The sequence below is a fragment of the Gymnogyps californianus genome, chromosome 1 (genome assembly GCF_018139145.2).
Source record: "Gymnogyps californianus isolate 813 chromosome 1, ASM1813914v2, whole genome shotgun sequence".
In the NCBI taxonomy this organism is placed as follows: domain Eukaryota; kingdom Metazoa; phylum Chordata; class Aves; order Accipitriformes; family Cathartidae; genus Gymnogyps; species Gymnogyps californianus.
The window spans coordinates 171,997,382-172,018,911 of NC_059471.1; positions in this window are offsets into that span (position 1 = coordinate 171,997,382).

The window sequence follows — 21,530 nt, forward strand, 5'->3', positions numbered from 1 at the left end:
GAGTTGGAAGGGACCTTTAAAGATCATCTAGTCCATTCCTGCCATCCCTGTCATCAGCAGGGACATCTTTCACTAGATCAGGTTGCTCAAAGTCACATCCAACCTGACTTTGAACACTTCCAATGATGGAACATCCACAACTTCTCTGGACAACCTGTTCCAGTGTCTTACCACACTCATCGTAAAGAATTTCTTCCTTATATCAAATTTAAATCTACCCTCTTTCAGTTTAAAACCATTGCCCCTTGTCCTGTCACTACAGGCCTTGGTAAAAAGTCTCTCTCCATCTTTCTTATAAGCCCCCTTTATATATTGAAAGGCCGCAATAAGGTCTCCCTGGAGCCTTCTCTTGTGCAGGCTGAGCAACCCTAACCCTCTCAGCCTTTCTTCATAGGAGAGGTGTTCCAGCCTTCTGACCATTTTCATGGCCCTCCTCTGGACCCACTCCAACAGGTCCGTGGGTCCACGTCCTTCTTGTACTGGGGACGCCAGAAGTGGATGCAGTACTCCAGGTGAGGTCTCACGAGAGCAGAGAAGAGGAGAAGAATCACCTCCCTCGACCTGCTGGCCATGCTTCTTTTGATGCAGCCCAGGATATGATTGGCTTTCTGGGCTGCAAGCATATATTGCTGGCTCATGTCCAATTTTTCATCCACCAGTAACCCCAAGTCCTTCTCAATTACTTCATTTTACCTACCTGCAGTAACCACAAAGATGGACAATGAAATACAGAGTCAATTAACACAAGGTTTTCCAATGCAAAATGGATTAATGAGATGTGGAATTTGTGCCTATTTGAAAATAGCAAAGTATGGGGAAAATAGGAGACATATTTAGAAGTTTCAGAAAGGAAAAAACATTCTTTATGAAAATCAGGGCATTTCACTACATGGTACACCTTAGGGTTTGACAGTCTAGCCACACACTGGTAACTTTGGAAATCTGTTTTTGGCTAGAATGTAAAGAAATGAGCTACAGATTTCCTTATCTTTTCTATTTGTTTTGAAAAAGACTGTAGCACTCTTAGTGCTAGTCAAGAGTGGTCTTGCTATTCAGTGGATTCAAAAAGTGGTGATGTGGCACTGGAGAAAGACATCTGGCACAGCGTGTGGAAAGCCTTTTTTGGAAACTCAAAAAAGAAAAAAAAGAGGTTTGTGTAATCCATGGGAAAGCTAATCTAACTGTGCGTACTTACTTTTTGTTTCTTAGCCAGCTTTCCTATTTCTGTTCTTATGTGCCTGACAATATCTTGTAAAACGCAAGCATCCTACGGAAAATTTTACATGAGTCTCACTAAAAGTCATTCCTTCCAAGGCTCCATAAATCCACAGAACTTGTTTTGAACCTTAATACAAAGAATCCTTCTTAATTATTTTTAATTAACACACTTTAGTAACCTCTTGCAAGAAAAGTTCCATCCACAAACACAGTTTTTGGTTCTAATTGGAACTACCTTTAGATGATGTGTTTCCACATCATCTTATCTTTTGAAAACCAAATGCCTACAATTGTGTGCATGGAGAAGAAGTTAGATATTGAGTTGTTAGCTTCCAAGGAGCAGTAGCTGCAGGATAGAAGCGTGTTGCTGATGGGATCAAAATATGAACTGCAATGAAAAATCTAGTTGTTTTACACTTGTTCAATAATCCTGGCTGAAATATCTGTGATGAGCAGAGGAATGAGAGAAAAGTAGCACTATGTAGTGCTACTGCATCATTTGTAACAAAGCAACTAGATGTTACATAATTTCATTTTACTTAAAGGCTACCAAAGCTTCTTCAGACCTTAAGTTCTCAATAGTACTTTGATAAAAATTATCACTGTGGAAGAAGTTCTCAGTGCATTAAAAAAATCATCCTATATATGCTCATTTGAAATTGTTCTGGACTCTTTTTCATAATAATTTAAATAATTATATTACTTGTTTGGTTTCTTCTCTTTTTTTTTCTTTATTCTTTTCCCCTTTTTATTTTCTTTTTCTCTTATATGATAATTTGCAGTATGATACACGTGGAACAAAAGTTTAATTTCCAATACAGTTGACTCATTTCAAAGAGATAGCTCCATCTAGTGTCACAGTCAGACACCATTTTAAATCTGTATCTTTTCTTGCACAAAGTAGAACTAAGCAATTCTCACCACTAACGTAATTAAGACTTAAAGTATTGTCTCCTGCTGGAAGAACAAGAATGTGAACAAACAGGTGAATGTGACATCTGAAATATTACACAAAAGCAATTGTATAAAACATTTTTGCATATACATTCTTCTTGAAGGAGCTGAATTTGCATCATAGTATACTTTGTCTGCAATTAATTATAGGATTCACTGACTTCAGATGCTCTTACTATGAACTGTTGCATGGAATACATGCAACATGCAAAACATTCATCATCAAGTCTCTAAACCATCATATCCTATTCAGTTTAGGAATGCTTTAGGACTCTGAATATGTGTGGTGCAAAGAAATTGCTCTAATGTGTCTAACAAGGACTGTGCTCAGTAGTGACACAGTCTGCAAAAGAAAACAGACTTAGGAAACCTGGGTGGTGGAATTTTAATATGATTAAGCAATGGCAATCCAAAGATTATTGTTTTCAAGCAGTCATTGGTTTTGAAGTGCTTACTTATAAATTAATTAATGGTAGAATAATTTGCTTCCCTCACCTACTTATAAATTAACTGGCAGTAGAACAGTGTGTTTGCCTCACCCTAGATTTTGCTAGGTCATTTAATAGTGTGTCAAAAACTTTTACCAGTATAATTAATCATATTTGCCTAGCTATAAAAGCAGTTACATGAAAAGCAAACCACCCAAAGAGGAACAAACAGAAAAGCTGCAATACATATACATTCTGAAGTATTAGACCTGAGATCTGCAATGAAGTATGCAAGGAAGCTGCAACAAAACTGGTATTATTTAACATACTCATTAATTGTCTGGGGGAAGAGATAAACAGCACTTTAATTAGGTTTTCAAACAATGTTAAACTAAAGAGAATGTGGAGCAGAACTGGGAACAGGAAACAAATGCAAAGGGAACAAGGAAAAAATAGCAATATGAAAGCATAAAAAATGGGACTAAGAGTAACGAAATGAGATTCAAAATGTTGAGTAAATAATTTAAATGTAGGAGTATAATCTCAAAATAACTAGCAGACAAAATCACTGGCAGGCTTAGTGATGGCACTAACAGCAGATTAGTTACAGACAGGTTTGCAAATGAGAAGTCCTGTGTTAGGTCGCAGCCATACACAAAGTACCAAGTCACATACAAGAAATGGATTTATTTCCTTCCACAAAGCTGTGATGAGCTTGGATGTCACATTCAGTCTACAGTATTTAAGCTTTGACCCTCCTGAGTAAGGGCAACATTAGATTTTCTATGATCTCCAAAGGTCATTGTATAAAACACGTGAATGACAGCATCTTGAAAACTAACAGAGTTATCTCAAACTGATTTCTTAGATTTCAATCAGCAAGATTGAAACCTCTTTCCATAGCTTTGGAAGAGTGCCATAAAACAGAAATTTTAATTTTCTTTGAACTCAGACTTCATTTGTAAATCATTTGTTCCGGTAATGGTTTATGTTACATTTGCTAAAATGTTTGTAGGTGAGGCATTATATAGCCCAAATTACAAGTTCTCATGAAACTTTGCCTAAAAATTTTCATGTAAATTTTACCAGTGGTATTTTATGCTGGAAAGGAGAAATATCCAGAAAATCTTTCAAGAACAGAAAAACACTATAGAACTTACCAGTGTCGAAATTTCATTTCTTAATTGGATAATTGTTGGTACCTGAATAGAGTATACAATCCTGGTGGATTTTCACAAATACCTGGGCATATGTGTCCATTGGAATCAACAAAAATCAGACTCTAGGTTATTTTCAAAATCTTTTCCATTAACCAACAAGTTTATGTACTGAAATACTAAATGTGTACTGCCAGATCACAACAGCATCTTCATTATACTACCTTTGTTCCCAGATTTGCCATTCTCTTTTTAATGTATAAATGATGAAATTACATCCATGTCAAATAACAAGGCATATATTTTTCTAATTTTTAAAGACTTTCACACACTAGAGTTCAAAAATGTAGGATAGGAGCAACCTGGAACTGATTTATGTGGAAAGACTATTGCTTAAACATAAAGAAAAAGAAGATTCATTCTATATATGAGTAGCTCATACGTGCACATATCATATATATAAATTTACATATACACATCACCTTATCGCTCTCTACAACTACCTGAAAGGAGGTTGTATCGAGGTGGGTGTCGGTCTCTTTTGCCAAGTAACAAGTAAAAGGATGAGAGGAAACAGCCTCAAGTTGCACCAGGGGAGGTTTAGATTGGATATTAGGAAAAATTTCTTCACTGAAAGGGTTATCAAGCATTGGAACAGGCTGCCCAGGGAAGTGGTTAAGTCATCATCCCTGGAGGTATTTAAAAGATGTGTAGATGTGGTGCTTAGGGACATGGTTCAGTGGTAGACTTGGCAGTGTTAGATTTACAGTTGGACTCGATGATCTTAAGGGTCTTTTCCAACATAAATGATTCTACGATTCTATGTCTTAGCTTTTAATTACGTAAACAACTATATTTATATATTTGAATAGTTTACTGGCATAGAGACAAGAGTTACACGAACAAAAAATTGTAACAAGATTTTGTTCACTTAGAGGAAGAAAATTATTATTTCAAAACCTGCCGTTAAAGAGGTCTAAAGGAAAGACCAGACCGAAAGTTGGGAAAGTGTACAGAAAACATACACCAGCCAATCAGGAACTTTAAATTATGTATGTTGATTGGTATTTTTGTAATGGTAGAATTTCAGCCAGTCAAAGTCCATGTGTAGTGTTTAGCTTTATTCCAGAGAATCACATGATTTTAAGTTGAAGATGCCAAGAAATATAGAATCCACCTCTTCCTTTCCTAGCATATTCTGTGGTTACCACATTCATGTTATATGTTCACACATACATGTATGCATTTCTGAACCTAATTTCTCTACTCTTAGGTCCCAGACAATGATACTGTGATATTTTCCTCATTTAGATTAATATACTTTTCATATTTTCTTCTGATGACCACATTGTCCAATGCAATCAGGTCACCTCTATACTTTCTCTTTGATAAAATAAATACATTTAAACATATTGACTGATCTAATCCACCCCTTATCTCTCTAAGGTTTGGTTTTCTGTTTTTGTTTTTGCCGTAGTTTTTGTTTTACTTTACCATCACATCACTTCAATGGATCTTAGTGCTCCTTTCTTATTTTTCAATGTTCTCTTAAAAATGTAATAAGCTTTTTGCTCATAGTTATGGTGGTAAAAATGAATTGAAAATAAACAAAATCTTGAAACAGCAGTGGAGTCAATGTATGTTATGTGAATGCAACTGTATGCTAATGTATTTGGGAAAGGAATCTTTTTTTTGCATTAGACTCCTTAGGGATGGCTCTGAAAACATCTGTTGTTTCTTTCTCTTCTGGGAAAATTTACAGTAACTTGTATGATGGTCGTGTAGTCTCTAAACCAAAATCTAATTCTTCTTGTTTGGGTCATGAGCCGGTCAAAAAGTTTTTTGTAGAATGTTTAGAAGAACAGTCCTCTGCCTGTCTACCTGAAAACTACTTATGGATGTTAGTGCCACAAGAAAATGAATTTTGATGGACTGTAAAAGGATTTTGTAAACAGCTCTGACTTTGCTCATTACAGGGGAGTGAGAGAAACTAGTTTTATGTTTTTAAAATTACTTTGGTGTAATAAGAAGAAAAAGTGTAACTAAATAATTTCGTAGAACTATGAAATGCTATGTTTTACATATAGCATTTGTTATAGTAAATGTTCTCACTTTAAAAACCAATCAATTCAAATTTGCAAGACTTCTATATAGAAATTCTGCACTGATAAAGTGAATTACTTCTAAAGTACACTAAGGCAATGAATATTTGAAAAACTTCTACTTCTTCTAAAAATAAGTGTACAAACTGTATCTTTAAAACTGGATAAGATATTCAAAAATATCTAATTAAAGTGCTTGTGCCTTTTATGGAATTCCAAAAGATATTTCCTATCTTTTTTCTTCTTCCTTCCAGTTAGGTGCCTGAACAATACTTTATTTATAAAGATATTTCAGAAAAAAATTGCCAAAATAATTGCACTTTATGAAAAAGAAAATCTTACACGTATTGACAGTCTCTTTATATGACTAAGTGCTAGAAAGAGAAGAAAGAAATGGCAAAAAAAACCCAACCTAAAACAAAACCCTAAGAAGTTAATTTCAGACCTGACAGATTCAGTTGTGTTATATTAGGAATCAAAGTAGAAGATAAGATTTGTCCTTGGAATTTATCAGTTAAAACTACAACTTTGTAAAATATTTAACCAAAGGCATAACTTCAAACATATTGACATTAGTGCATCCTAAGTAAATGAGGATGCAAAATCAGGTTGTCAGTGCAGAGCACAAATAGAAATATGATGGATAGGTAATAAATACACAAAGTATACAACTGAAAAAGGAAACCTGAAATTTGGATTACAAGTCTTATGGAATAAGTGATTTATAGTAGAGGAAGTATTCAGATCTGAAATAAAAATGTTCTGTGACACGCTTCCAACATCTCAAACTATAGATAATACATTAAACATTGAAAAGTGTAAGTTTTCAGAAAACTATGACAAAGAAGAAAGATGCCTATCTGGAGTCCAAGTCAGATCAAGGCCATTATTCATTGATATGGAATGGCCACCTAGTCATTGCCCAAGACTTCAAAGGCACAGGAATATCAAAGATGTTTTGAGTCTCAGAGAGTCTGCTTTGAGGATGGGGATCTTGGGGAAGCTGTGCTGGTTTTACTTTTTCCCCTCTGATTTTCATAAACAAGCCAGTCAGTGTGGAAAAAAGATGCTGGTGTACAGTATGTATTATGTGCACAGTAACCACAACCATATTTTAATTTCCCATTTTATGCAAGTAAAGTGATATGTAGGGAAAATCTCCTCTTGCTTACATATTCTTTCATTCACAGCTGAACACTTTCAGACAACATCATTTCGAAAAGGTATAACTATTTCTGTGTTTGTGTAATGTTTACTAATACGGATTTTTGATCTTGATTCCATCATTTGAAAAACAGATCTAGAGATGTGTAAAATGGTTTTTCAATTAACTGATTTCTTATTTTCAGCAGTTGACCCCAATTTTTCTGCTTAACATAAAAATCTCAGTTAATCTGCAGTGGGATATAAGAGGAGAAGAGGGAAGGGAGGAAGAAAGAGGAGGAAAGAAAGAAGACAAAACGGTTGGACATATGACTTCTACTGCTTGATGAAATTTTGAACTGCATCTTTTATCATATAATGACACTGACCTTTTTCCTTGATACTGACTATAGAAATAGAACAATCCTGACTTGTCCCAAGAGTGGTTGCACTTTATTCAAAATAAATAATTGTGGACAAAAGTGGAAGGGATACTCATGTCTGGTGGTTTTAAAGTAAACTGTCCATTTACCAAGTTTAATGAAGCATATGGATTCCAGTCCTTAATCTGTATTTAAACCAAATGGGACCTAGTTTACAGCAGAGGCCAAAACACTTTTTACTGTGGTGGCTAGGCAGTTTTCTCAAGAAAAGGAAGATGCAGATTTACTCCACAAACTGAAGAGTAAATGGAATCTTGTTTCTAGGATACTGGATGAATATTTTAACTATTAACGTTTTCAGAAAAAGGGAAAACTGCTGTGTACTTGTACTATTTTTTCAGCCAAAACTGTTCAGTGATGCTTAGTCAAATTGAAGGATTTTTTAAGAGAAGGGTTTCTGAATGACAGGAATAGTATCTTTAATAAAGTGAATATCCCCATAAAATTTTTACCTCAAGCTATTTCTTATTTCTTCCTTGCTCACTTTTGGGGTCTGTAGTTTCAGAGTTTCTACAGTAAACAAAGAGAGCATTATTCTTAACTTCATCACAAGCTCCTAAATCAGGGAAGTCTAGAGGGTATTATAAAGCTTCAGAAGAATTAAATAGATAAATTGATTTCTGGCTACGATAACTGGTGGAAATTTTGAATTTTATTTGCTTTGTGGGAATAATGGTACATGTCCATGCTTTGAAGCTCTGCAGAGTTGAGTAACCCACACGATTTCTGGGGCTGATCTGAAGCCAATAGAAATATCGCCGTGCCATGCCATGGGAGCTGCTGTAGTATTCCTGACCGTGGAAGAGTGAGTGATCCACAGCACAGCTGACCTGAGTGGGCACAGGCTGTGCCGTGCCATGCTGTGCTGCACCTACAGCGTGGCCTTCAGGCCCGTGTTGTGCTGCACGGGTCCCTTGGACACAGGTTAAACTCAGCCAGCTCCCTGTAACAGAGGAGACTGCAGGCAGCTCCTGCTCGGTGCTGGCAATTACACATCCCTACACCACCTTTATCTAAAAGTGAAAAGATTGCTTCTGTTTTAGACTGTAGAAATGTTGCTTCCTTGTAAGAAGCTTGAAAGACAGAAAGGGGAGAATCCCTGCTATGAACGCGGTCTGCACTTGATTTGGAGTGGGGTCTTGCATTGATGTCTTTCCCTGATAGAAATGTTTTCTTCGATTTGGATATTGATCTACAAACATGAATGGATTACACAGCTCTATTCAGAACTGTAGTACCACAGGAACACTGGAATTTTGACACAGCTGAACTTTACTATGCTTAGCAGAATATCTTTCAAGAAAAAGCACCATCAGTTTCGATTTTTGCCTTTCTCGTAATTTTATTTAGAAATAAAACCAATAAATAATGCAAATAACATTAAAAAGATTGAAATTACGTAACATAATATTAATACATAAATGTTATATTGTTAATTATTAACAATCAATATAGTATTAATATATTGTAATGTGTAGCAACATGTTGCCTGCTATTTTATTGAGTAAATATATTATATAGTCAAATATATTATATAAAAATTTTAAAGAAAGAGCAAATGATAGAAAAATGTGGTAGAGAAGAAAAATAATGGATACTGTCAAGGCTATGATATTACTATTACCCCATACATTCCACAAAAGGATGATCTTTTTATGAAGACTTTTTAAGGTTGAGAGAAATTTGACAAAAAAGTATTTCTATACCTACATGGGCCACAAAGAACATTTATTATTCTTTATTTTCTCTCTTGTTAGAAATCCGGTAATCCTCTAGAATTTTACTTGACTTCATACTAAACTGGTAATATACAAATGGGAAAAACCACTTTTGACCTCCACGAGTTTTGGAACAACATCAAATAAGTGCATAGTTCTCTGAAGTGCATACAAAAACGGATAAAGGGTCAAATGTGCAAATTACTTAAGAAAAGGAAACTCCTTAAGTAAGGGAAGTGTTATTAGTAAGTGGGAAGAATAAGAACATACACAATTCTGGTCACAGTTTAAAGTTTCTTTTCAAGCGGCATTGCCAAGATTAAAGCTTTATAATTAAATTCCTATTTGACAAAGATGTCAATTAGTTTACTTACTGGTTTTATGATTTAATTGATGACTAAAACAACAGCTTATTTAAAACTTGAGCCGTTTTTATAGTAAGGTATAGTTTAGATTACTAACTTGTCATCCCATTGGGACCACCCTGTTGTGAAAGGGCAATTCACTGTAAGACTTTTTTATGTTCAAACCTGCTCTCCCATCATATCGTCTGTTTTATAACTCAGTCATGTGGTTACCGCACAACATTTTTAAAAGTAGCTGGTTTCTTCTCCTTTTTTCCCACCCTCTTTCTTCAATTTTGATCTCCCTGTAGTTGTGGTAAAGCTGTCACCACTAAACACTCCTTGAAGCAAAATTTCCCAACGTATATTGGTGTCAGAAGAGAGCAATAACTTCCTGCCTCTGTAATTACTCCTTGAAAAGTGCTGCTTCAATACAATTTACAGAAACACAGACAAATAAGAACTTAACAAGCAGCCAATTCAAGACACATTATTCTTTTTCAGGCAGTCATGTGGTATGGTTGCTCTCTGTTTTTCTCTTTGCATGGGTAAGAGATGTACCAAGGTGATGCTTATATGAACAAAGCAAGCTTTTAGAAAGATTTTTTATTCCATAAAAAACTGTAGCTACATATTTAGTTTTCAATATTTGTGAGACAGGTTTCACCCTGTGTCTTCTGATGAGCCAGCAGAGTTTGTAGATGAGGGTCACAGATATCAAGGCTACTTCAAGCCTACGGCCCATCTAGCTCAGCATCATCTGCAGCAGTGACACTTCAGGAAGAGCGTAAGATTCTCCCTCCTCCAACTGCCATTTGGTAGCTATTACTGAAGTTCTCCAATCTAATGTCCAGCTTTAGGAACAGCAGCTTTAGGAACTACCCTGGGTAATCCTATGAATTATGGCTGCATCTCTCCACTATTCTGAGGCTGATGTCTCTGCTTTTCATCAAGCAGAATCTGGGAGGTAACTCAACTGGAAAGAAATAGATTTCTTTTCCTTCGGTTAGCAGAATCAGGAAGGTAGCTCAAATGGAAAGAAATAGATTTCTTTTCCTTCAGTTAATGGCCATCACCACTCTGGCTCACTTCAGGGCAGCATGAACAGTAGGAAGGAATGAGAAGACACTTATCTAGAGATTGTATGTATTTTGGTTTTTATAAAATTTGTTTTGGAATATGTCATGACCTGAAGCTCCCTTGCAGGTATACTGAAGGTTGGTTTAGATATTTCCAGAAATATACATCAACTTCAAAAAGATTCATGCCTCCCATATTTCAGCTAGAAAGACTGAGTTCTCAGATTTCCTGCCGCCAATTGCAAAAAAGTTCCATTTGTTTTCAAAGAATCAGGATTTTTTATGAGGCCAATTTTTTATTCTTTTTCCTATATACAATTTTACAGATTGTAACCCTGAATTTTACTAATTAAATTATTATTCACACCTTTGTAAACTTCTTCTGAACATTACTTGGCATTATTTGTATTTTCTTTGTCTATCTTCCCTATTCAACTACTTTAAAAAAGGAATGAGAGAAAGGAGGAAATAAGAGTACTCAAAAACTGGTTCAGGGGTCATAAAATGTTTTCCTATTGTTTAGTTCAGTCTCTCTGTGATTTTCTCTGTAAAATTCAAAAACATCCCTAACTACTCACTCTAACCTAGGCAGATTACCATATTGAATATACGTATGGAAGAAATGCAACAGAAAGCCTTTTGGTTTTTGCAGGTACCATATATTTGCCAAGATAAATAGTCTTATATTTTGAACTGAAAGCTGTGTGGGAATGGACATGCCAGTGATGATGACATTTTTACATTTTCACTCCAGAATTTCATAGTTCTATTCATGAGGACTCCAGTGAAATTTTAAGAAGCTGAACAGAACTATGAATTAAAGACCAAATGTTTAGTTGATTTTTTTTCTTCACTTCTTTAAATTAAAGTCCATTCTCTTTAACTGAGTCCCTCAGCTAAACCGTGCAGACTTTCCAAGATTATTGGAGTGCTTTGGAATATAGAGCAAAAATCTTGTAAGTAAATCCATCTATATGAAAGAAGATCTCTGTTCTGTGCCTTTTGAAACATTCTTTGATTACTGAGAGTTGGTGGCACGAAAGAGATACCAGGAGTTTTTTGTTGGAAGCAACAGCATATAATGTCTTCAACAGCAAGCCTTTTGTTTCTCATTAAGCCTATTCCCATTCTCATGTGACAGGTAAAGAAATTACTGGCTTACACATTTTTAATTTTCATATAAAAACTTCTGTTCTGAAGATAAGTGCTACATTGTCTATCTATGATATAAAAAATGCAGAACACACTGGTACTAATAACTGCACCAGACACCAGAAATGTAAGCTGATTGCTGATAAACAGAAGACTTAATGAAATACACCTACCTGAATTGTTACAGCATTGCAGAAATGTGAAATAAAGTGGATTTTCTGTCTAAACGGTGCCTCTTATTTTTAGATAAATTTTCTGAGTTTTTCATAATCCCTAACAAATGACCATTACAGGTCTTCTTTGTGACTAGGGAGTTTCTTTCTTTCATACAGATGATTTTTTCTCAGGTTAAGGTCTTTTGTTTACTTAGAAAAGCTCACTTCTCTAACTGCAGTAAAGCAGTAATCCTACAGCAATCATAGAGCTCCAGCATTTTGCTCTGTATGTGAATTTATACAAGGTGTGAGAAAATTCTTATTATCTCTTCACACAAATCCAGAACAAAAAGAGATGATGTAAGTTTGCTTTGGATAAAGCCTACAGGTAGAAGAGAACAGAAATACGTTCTGATTTCTCACATGTATATTCCTCAGGTAGTTGCTGTAGATAGGCAATTGCTGTAGATAAAGAGCCAAACTGAACCTTAGTCCAAATCTGGCCAAAGGTGCAAATTTAAAACTATGGTTTGTGTCTATTTTGTGTTCAGTTGCTGAAAAAAATTTATCCATACAAGGGCCAAAAGATATGGAGAAAAAAGTCCCAATGTGAAGACTGAGATAAACCAGTCACTTTCAACTTTACTTGACTCCAGAATTGGGAATTTTAGTTTAGGCATTCCAATGTATATATCTAGGTGTTTAAGATGAACTAGGTGTTTAAGATCTCATTATCATCAACTGAGACCTACTCAATTCAGTCAGTAGTGCCAAGGTTGTGCCAATTTAAACAGGTGCCTGATTTTGATCAATTTAATAGTTTTAAAAAAGAAAGATTACAGAGAAATAAAGTATTGTTTACATGAAACGCAAAAAGTAACTCTCCTCAGCTACATAGCCAAAGGTCATTTCTCAATGGGAACTAAATCATATGTGCAGGCAAATTTAGCTTTGGACTTTGTGATTGAGAAAATTCTCATTTTATCAACTTTCATAGTATTTCATGGAACTATATTATATGGAAACAATGTTTATTTATTTTAGAAGCAACTCATAGATTTACTCAAATATTGAATTATTGTGTGCTCCAAGTTCTAGTTAAAACAGTAATAAAATTTCAAGATGTATAATTCTGTTTCTAGAAAATTAATATCAGACTTTGAAGAAAAACTGCGATTATTTTTCCCGTAGAATTGAGTCCAAGGATTAACATTAAAGAATAAACCACAAGCCTTTATTCAGGCTAGAAGCAAACAAGGACAAATTACTTCCTTACATATGTTAACTCAGGCGGTATTTTATATAAGCACAAATTCTTCTCAAAAAAAAAGAAGGTAAAAGTGATCTTTTCTCTGGTGGTCAGTAAGGGTTTCATGTACCCTAATTATACAATAAACATTTGTCACTCACAGGATGTTACTTCCATCAAAAAACTGGGACTTTTTTTCTGTACTGTATGTGCTTTGTAGACTTACTATCTGAACATAACTAGGGATTTGAAATCATCGAGCCAAGTTCATGCAATCTTGGAGACTATTTCTCTCAATATATTCTTTCTTTAAAAGCAAAAATGCTCAGTTAAATTCATTTCATCTGTATTCTCAATGTATCCCATGGAAATCCTGTATTTTGTGCATATTAAATCAACCGGTATTGCACACTAGCAGCATACAGAACAAAACTTCTATTTGCCACCACAAGAGGAAAAGAAAGGCATCTCAAAAATTAAAAAGAAAAAAAAAATTACTTGTTACGGCAGGTGTATTTTATTGAATTCAGAGATGGTCTAAGTCTAGGACATTAATTATCTTCTATAGGGACTGCAAACTTACAGTTGACACATTTCAGTGTTTGTTGTGGTGTGATCTTTTTAGGTATCAACTGCTTATTTAAACTCATACATTCCAAAATTATCCATCTATAGTATGTATTCCCTAAAAAAAGGTAACATCCTAAAGTAACCACAAACTACTTTTGAAAGGCCAGCTGTCCTCTGTTGTATCAGAACATCATAACAATAATGTATTTTGTTTTCTGACAGTTTCCAGTTCTTTCAATTCATTGTATGGCAGGGATTGCTGTAAGATGAATTTGCCCATTTTTACACTTCCAGTTATGGAAATACAGAGAAAGGCCAAAAACTAAAAGAAGGGGAAAGACTTGGAGGTAACAAAAAAATGTTATTATAACTATGACTTTTGAAGGGCTTGTTACGACCCAGACCGGACAGACCAGAGGGTCGTAGAGGTTCTGGGATCCCCCCAGGCTAAATTAAGGTGAAACACCACCAAACGATCACTTTGAATGCTTTATTTGAACAATCCTAACTGTGGAAGGCGTAACGGTGGGCAGCGTGGGTTGCAGCAAAACGTTCACAAGAAGAGAGAAAAGAGAGAAAGAAAAAGAAAGAGGAAGAAAAGAAAAGAGATAGTCACCGCCCTTGCATCCCGCGACACCGACGACGAACGTGGTAATCCTCTGGTGATGGGCGCACACAACGTGGCTCCTTCCAGTTGTGTCTTTTATAGTCTAAATCTCCGTTTCCCCCCCCCCCGAGTCACGCCTCCTGAAGACTTATATGGGTTCATTCTAGACCGTTCTCGACATATATAGTAGTGTTCCAGAGGGTTCTTTATCTACTGAGCATGCGCGGCTTATTGGGGTGGTGGTCTTAGGGACTTTCCAAGGCGCTACAAGCCCCCTCCTCAAACAAACTTTGAGTGACCTCTGGCCATATGTGGTGGGTTACCAGGCTGGTTCTGCCAGAAGAGGGGACTGCATACCCTCCGGCACCCCCCCTGCGTCCATGCCAGCCAACTTCTTGCTAATGTCCCTCTTTGTTATGCAGACTGTACATTGTTGCTACAATGTTTGAGACATTGACAGACGTTAACTCTTTCAGCCCCTCGCAGGGCTGTTACTATTTTCCCCAGCCTTACTTACCCGTCCGTGCTTTGCAGTGGGATGGACCTCATTCTTGTATGGTGTAGCACTCCTGAGCATGCAGGTTTGTGAGAGGATGTTTAATGTCACTGTGGCTTCTGCTCTCCTCAAGTCACAGTGGTGCCTTCACTATTGCTCTTAGGTTCACATATGGAACAGAAATCCCCAGAGTCCCTTTGTATCCTCCATCAGTGAGGACAAACCACAAAGTTTTTTGTGAGCCTACACTAGGATAAATGCGTAATTAAACTCTTGTAATGAAGTCATATATCATGGTTAGCTCTGATGTACTGTCCAATGATATCCGAGACACTGTTTTGTTATCCACCTATGCTAACAGAATAAATAGAAACTTTCCAAATCATTCTACAGTAAGTCCCTGTTGGGGCCCTGAGAGCACCCATAGGCTCAGCTCCTTGGACTGACCTCAGCACTCCATGTACTCTTTGGTCCAGGAGGCCTGTCACTGCTCAGGGCCAGGCTTGCCTGAGCTGTGTCGCACGTGTAACTGGCTCCAGTCGTGTCGTCTGCTGATCCCGAATTTCCATTTGGCTTTCCTGAACTGACCTTGGACCTTTCTCTGAGGTTACCTTGCCTTTGTCTGATGACACTGGCCTGTCGATGGGACCTGTTGCCTCCACTGCCTTGCTCTGCTCCCCTGCACCCTGGTCAGAGGCATTATCACCCAGCTGTGCTGGGGGCACCCTTGGCTCCCAGCTCAGCTTCCCTGTGGAGTAGCATCACTCTTGCAGCTCCTGACAGTCCCCAGGTAACTGTGTCCATGTCTTGATGATATCTACCAGTACATGTTCATAATCACAAGAATAACCTTGAAATACGCAGAAAAATATACCTATTTTGTGTGCAGAAATAGGGAAAGGACTAGGTAAGTGAATTGGGAATATCTCTCCTTGCTTCGCTTACTGAAGGCACCAGCTTCAGTGTCTTCACACTTGCATACCAACAATACATTCTGAAACTTTTAGTTTAAGAATGCAAATAGTCCTAGCTGTGATGGCAGGGTTTTGTGGCTGACTTTTGAACAAGACATGGTACAGAGACTGTTAATGGCCTTCAGACGTGGTAGGCTGTTGTAAATTTGTAAGGTGACAATGATGTTTTTACTATTGCTTTTGCCTAGATTCATACCACTGTCTTAGGGATTTTACCTTTTTTTTTTTTTAAAGAGATTGTATACCACTACTATGTCCCGGAGCCAACCATTTTGCCACTTGGGGTTTCCTTCGGTTTTACTAGTATAACTTATTTGACAGGTTTTCATGTGTCACCCAGCTTTCTGCCAAATGTGGTGTTTGGTGTATCCTGCTTGTCGCTCACTTCATTTTTAGCAGAGTTTAAGTTATTTGCAAGGAACAGTGCTGGAAAAGGAAACAGCTGAGGTATTGTACAGTCAGTCAGGAAGAGTGGATAGCAGAGTGACTTATCTGCCTCCTCATTCTCCGTACTTGGTTTTGTGATATACAGTGCAGAAGTGAAGTAAGAATTAAATTACAGCTGCAGAAACACCAACAAAAAGTTCATTTACGATATTAAATACACATAATTACTACATTTTCCTGGAATACCCCATGTGACATAGCATCAGGTAAATTATGTGATGGCAGCAGTAGAAGAAAGGACTCTATTTAAAATAAGGTTACCATTTTAAGACTGGTAGAAGAGTGGAAAACCAACATCTCTGCCTTCAGATTTTGTATCCAGACCACATGGTTCCACCTTTCCTTCTTCATTTTATTTTTTTTGTTTTTTTTTTGGGGGGGGGAGGGCGGGGGAGTTGTGGCTGGGGCTTTCTGATGTGGAGGCTTCTGTTCCTCTTTGGCTTTTAGCTGTAGTCTTGTTGGAGCCTTAAATCCCTACATATACACAGAGCTCCCTAGCTGACTGACACAGAAACAAGACTTAATTCAATTCAACTAAGTGATATCCCGGTATTAACTTTCAACTACTTTTGTTGATCTTTTCCTCCTTGTTTATCTCTGTGGTTTTTTGCCCCTCAATGCCATTCCACAATGCTGCCTTTGTTAGAGCTCACAGGAAAGCAAGACAGACCTGCTGGATGCATTGATGCCAAGGAAATGGTTTCCTTAGCAACAAAAACAAGGTGAAAGCTCCTAGAATTTTTTTGCTAATCAATGTAAATTCTATTCCCAGCTGTAAACAAAGAAAAGGTAAAGAAATGGATCCATGAACTATGTTACCACATCGTCTCATATATCCCAAAAAGCTATATATCAATGTTACTAGTACAAATTTCCATATTTTAAAAGTATTTTAAATAAGAATTGTCATGACTGAAAATAGCTTTTAAATTAATTTTCACCACTTTGCTACTGAAAAACTAACAAAGCAATAACTCATGATAAGTACGCATATGCAGAACTCCATTCACATTCTGTCCAAATTGCTGTAAGAAGAGGCCCACGGATAAGGACTGTTTTGTGCTCTATGACTAGGAACTAATGCAGTTTCTAGTATCAAGCTGTTTTATAATTTTCAGCACTAATTATGATGAATGTTGTTTGTCTAAGGACAAAAAAAAAAAAAAAGACAAATTATTTGTCCATTTGAGAGGTTTTGGAAGTGGCTATTTCCTTAGAACTTGTGGGGGAGGTGTTTCCATCCCATTCCTTTCACAAAGACCACTTACGACAGTTATGAGCTTTGAATATGTTTCCAAAAGGAGAAAAGTCAAAGCTAATGAAAATTATTTTGTCAGACAAACCATGAGCTATGCATAAAACTAATCATATTTTTTCTTCCTAAAATTCTTACTTACCATATGTGCTTTATAACAGGAAAATGATCCCTAAAAATGACATCTTGTAAATTAATTTACACAAGATGTCATTAGATTGTAGCTGCTTACTCTGCTGCCAAAGCTGAATTTGAGAGCTGTTGAAGAACAATGCTCATTTTCTTCTTCCCTCAAGCTCTGTCAACAGAATGTTTCCTCAACTCATTGCTGGGGTGTACCGCAGGGAAAGCAGCCTGTTTTCAAAGCAGCAGGTGGAACATTCTTTCTCATACATTTTACTGATTGTGTAATAGATGTGAAACACAAAGATCGTTTCTACGTTTCCTATAAAGAATTTAATCCTCTGATAAAAAGGCTGGTCTGATATGGATACTCTAAAGTGCTGTGTTTTATGTGCTGTGATGTACAATGTAGAGCTGACGTGTGGATTTGAAGGAAAAGTCACCAAAATACCTTTGAAAAGGGAAAAAGAAAAGTACCATTCAGATTTATTGATATTCACATCCCTCAAAAAAAATGAAATCTGGGAACTGAACACTTAAAAAATGAAGGAGTAAATCTTACTGAGGTCTAGTTTTTCTGTCTATTTAAAATTCTGCACAAATTTAAATAAATTCAATGATTTTTACATTATTGAGTTGAAAATTGAGTAGATTCAAAATGTATTCTTGGAAATATGATCCTTAGGTCCTGTTTACTGCACCTGGTTGAGAAACAAGATTTTGTTAAGAGTTGCAATGGATATATTTTAGTTAGAAACTAAGTCCTGTATTTTTGGAGAGTATACAATGACAATACACCCCCCAAAAAATTACCATTTCAGTAGCGCTTGCAGAATTCCCTCTTTGTTACAGAATTTTATTTCTTCCCTAATTTGGATTACAATTCTGCTGCTCAGGTGCCACTCAACAAAATCTGTTTTGGAATGTTTTTTTCATCTTCTGCATAATCTAGCACGGAAATCAAGAATCTTATACAAAGAAGTTAGGCAAAGTCCGTAACAGAATGTTTATCAGTATTTGCCAATGCAAGTAGTTATGAAATCAATGCACCTTCCTCACACGCTTAGAATAGGAATTAACTGGAATGTCTCAGGATATTTCTGAGGATATTAACATTCTAGTTCAGACCAGTGTGTTTCTAAAGTGAATCTCCTGGGTGTTGCTGCCTGCTGTGCCTTGTGCTCACATCCTGAAGAGTTCTCAATGTGATCAGTGATTCCTTCCATATTAAATTAAAGAAGATACCCTCCAGCACCACATTTAATGTGCTCCAATTATTAATAAGCTTATAGTCTACTAGTCTAGGGCTAGACTAGAGCTAATCTGAAATAAATGCCCCCGAAATACACTACAGATCCACTCCTACTGTGCTGCATTGCTTGCTAATGTATACATAACTTCAGTATGTCATATGAGAGGGTAAATGTTGATTTTGCAATGGTAAAATCCATACATCTCATCAAGGGGCAAAGTATAATATCATCTCATTTTATTGACACCATCAGACTGTCCTGGAGATACTGAGGGAAAAGTGAATCAAGCCACACAAAAATTGTCCAGGACACGGTAATGACTGTTCATTGCAGTCTTCAGTTTTGTCTGTAAACTGATTTCAGTCATCAGTATTGAGAATCTGATCTCAGACTCTAAAATGTAGGAAAACAGTTTTAAATATGTTCATTAACCTGCCTTTTCTCATCACTCTTACATTTGTATCTGGATTTAGTAGGAGGATATTATGCCATTATTGTGTTGTTATACTAACACCTAGAATCCCTGAAAGCTTCAATAGGGATGACACCTACTAAGTAGGTGTAAAATATGACCAGAAGAAGTAAAAAAAGAAAAAAAAAAAGAGGGAGACAGTCGTAAGCAAACATTGTACTAAGAGGACAACAGGTATCAATGAATCAGTGAATCAATGCCTAGCCGCGTTAAACGAATGTGTTAGGGAATAAGTCTAGATCTGGAGAAAGTACATTAGAAGTGCAACAGCACTTTTTCTTAGCTCACTCTGCATGGTTTGGTGAGTGTCAGAGCTACTAAATTGGATCAAAGTACAGCCAAACCATGCTTTGTTTGCCCAGAAATTCGCTTGGTCTCACAGAGCAGTTCTCTGACTCCCTTTACTTATGACTATATGGCCTGGTATTATGAAGCCATTACTGTTATAGAACTTTGATAACATTACATTTACTGGCCCACTTTCAAAGACGCAAAAGAAATGCTAACAAAAATAAGTTACTCCAAATTATGTATAAACATTATTTTTACTCTTTTGTTTATTTGGTTAGTAAGTCATAAGATTGGTAATTTTTCTGTTTTACAGAAGATTTTTGGTTTGAGGCTTCCATTTTTGTGATTAAAACACACCTGAAAAAAATACAGGCCCGTTCATCAAACAGCACAGCTGGTGCAAACCTGATATATCCAGGAGTCTAACAATGTCTCCAGATGTTCAGAAATAACAGACAAATAGCCAAACTTTTTTACAGATGAAAAAGAATATATTTACAGAAAATTCAGACATATAATAACCCTTTATAACCCAAATACAGATTATATTCCATGATGAAGAATATGCACGAGTTTGTTGTTTGGAAGTAGATATGTCTAGATAGAAGCTAAAAATGTCTTTATATCATTATGGGCTTTGAAAAAAGCTCTAATGTCCATTCCTTGCAGAAGGCTGTATTGTTTGTTGCATCTCACCTGCATCAAGATAATTGCTTTTCTATAAAGCTCTAGAAGTATTCTGGAGTTTGCTGATAATAAGAATATGAATGTCAAGAACTGGGCTGCTGTCAGAATCCTGCATTCCCTCCTGTGCCTGTACACCCAGACCAACTGAGAGTCTGTCAAGGTACAGTTAGACCCCTGAGAGGGGAAAGTCTGTTTTTGGTAGAAAAAGTACCTCCAAAAACCAGGTAATTCTGGGACTAAGGTTTCGGTACAGATGTGATGATTCCTCACATTCATTTGTTTTAAATCAAAACCTCCTCTAAGAAAATCTACTGTGTTTTATCTTTTGCACTAATAGAGGAACTTGCAAATTATCCTGGAAGTTTTGATCCACATCCTGTCATGTAAATTAGAGAACTGTGCATACTGTATCTATGATAATCTAGCTATAAGTTTGTCAGGTACTCCTAGATTCACTTCATGAAAAGTTTCTAAACTCCTCTCATTTGTAATGCTTCAAATGCAGTACTGCCAACAAGGACACTCATCACAGATGTGTGTTTTAAAAAGATCTGGGACTGTCTTAAACACTTCTCATGCAAACAATGAAACAAAACAAAACAAAAAAAAAACAAAAAAAACCCAAGTGTCTGAACCTGAGGCTGCGTTTTTCCCTGTTTTGTTTTTTTGTTTAGAAGATCGCCTACTTTTGAAAGTATTATATGCTTTTCAAGAGATGATACTGAGTATACCCCTAATTGTGTTTGGGCAGTTTCAAAGCTGATTGATTGACATTGTTTTGTTTCAAATAATTGATTCCTTGTTGAGAAAATTCCCAAGGGCATATTGTTTTAAGAAGCTATTGAAGCCAAGAGAAAGTGCTTAGCCTGTATAGATTTTCAGAGGGTGGCAAAGGTGACATGGAAGAAGGCATATATACAACAGTAGGAGAAAGATACGGAGGACTTACTAAGGGAAATGTCATAAGAACAACACAGATAACAGGAGAGGAAAAGTACAGAGACAGAATTAGATACCATCTTACAGATAGCTTGCAGTACAGCAAAGCACATTGCACAGGAAAATTTGAGCTTATGTTGCCATAGTGAGGGAGCACAGTGATATAGCATATTAAACATACAGGGCATGATTTTAATCTGTCTTGTTACATTCATGTAAATAAATCACTGAACCAGGTCAGGTACAGCAATGGTGGCTTTTCTGACAGCCAAAT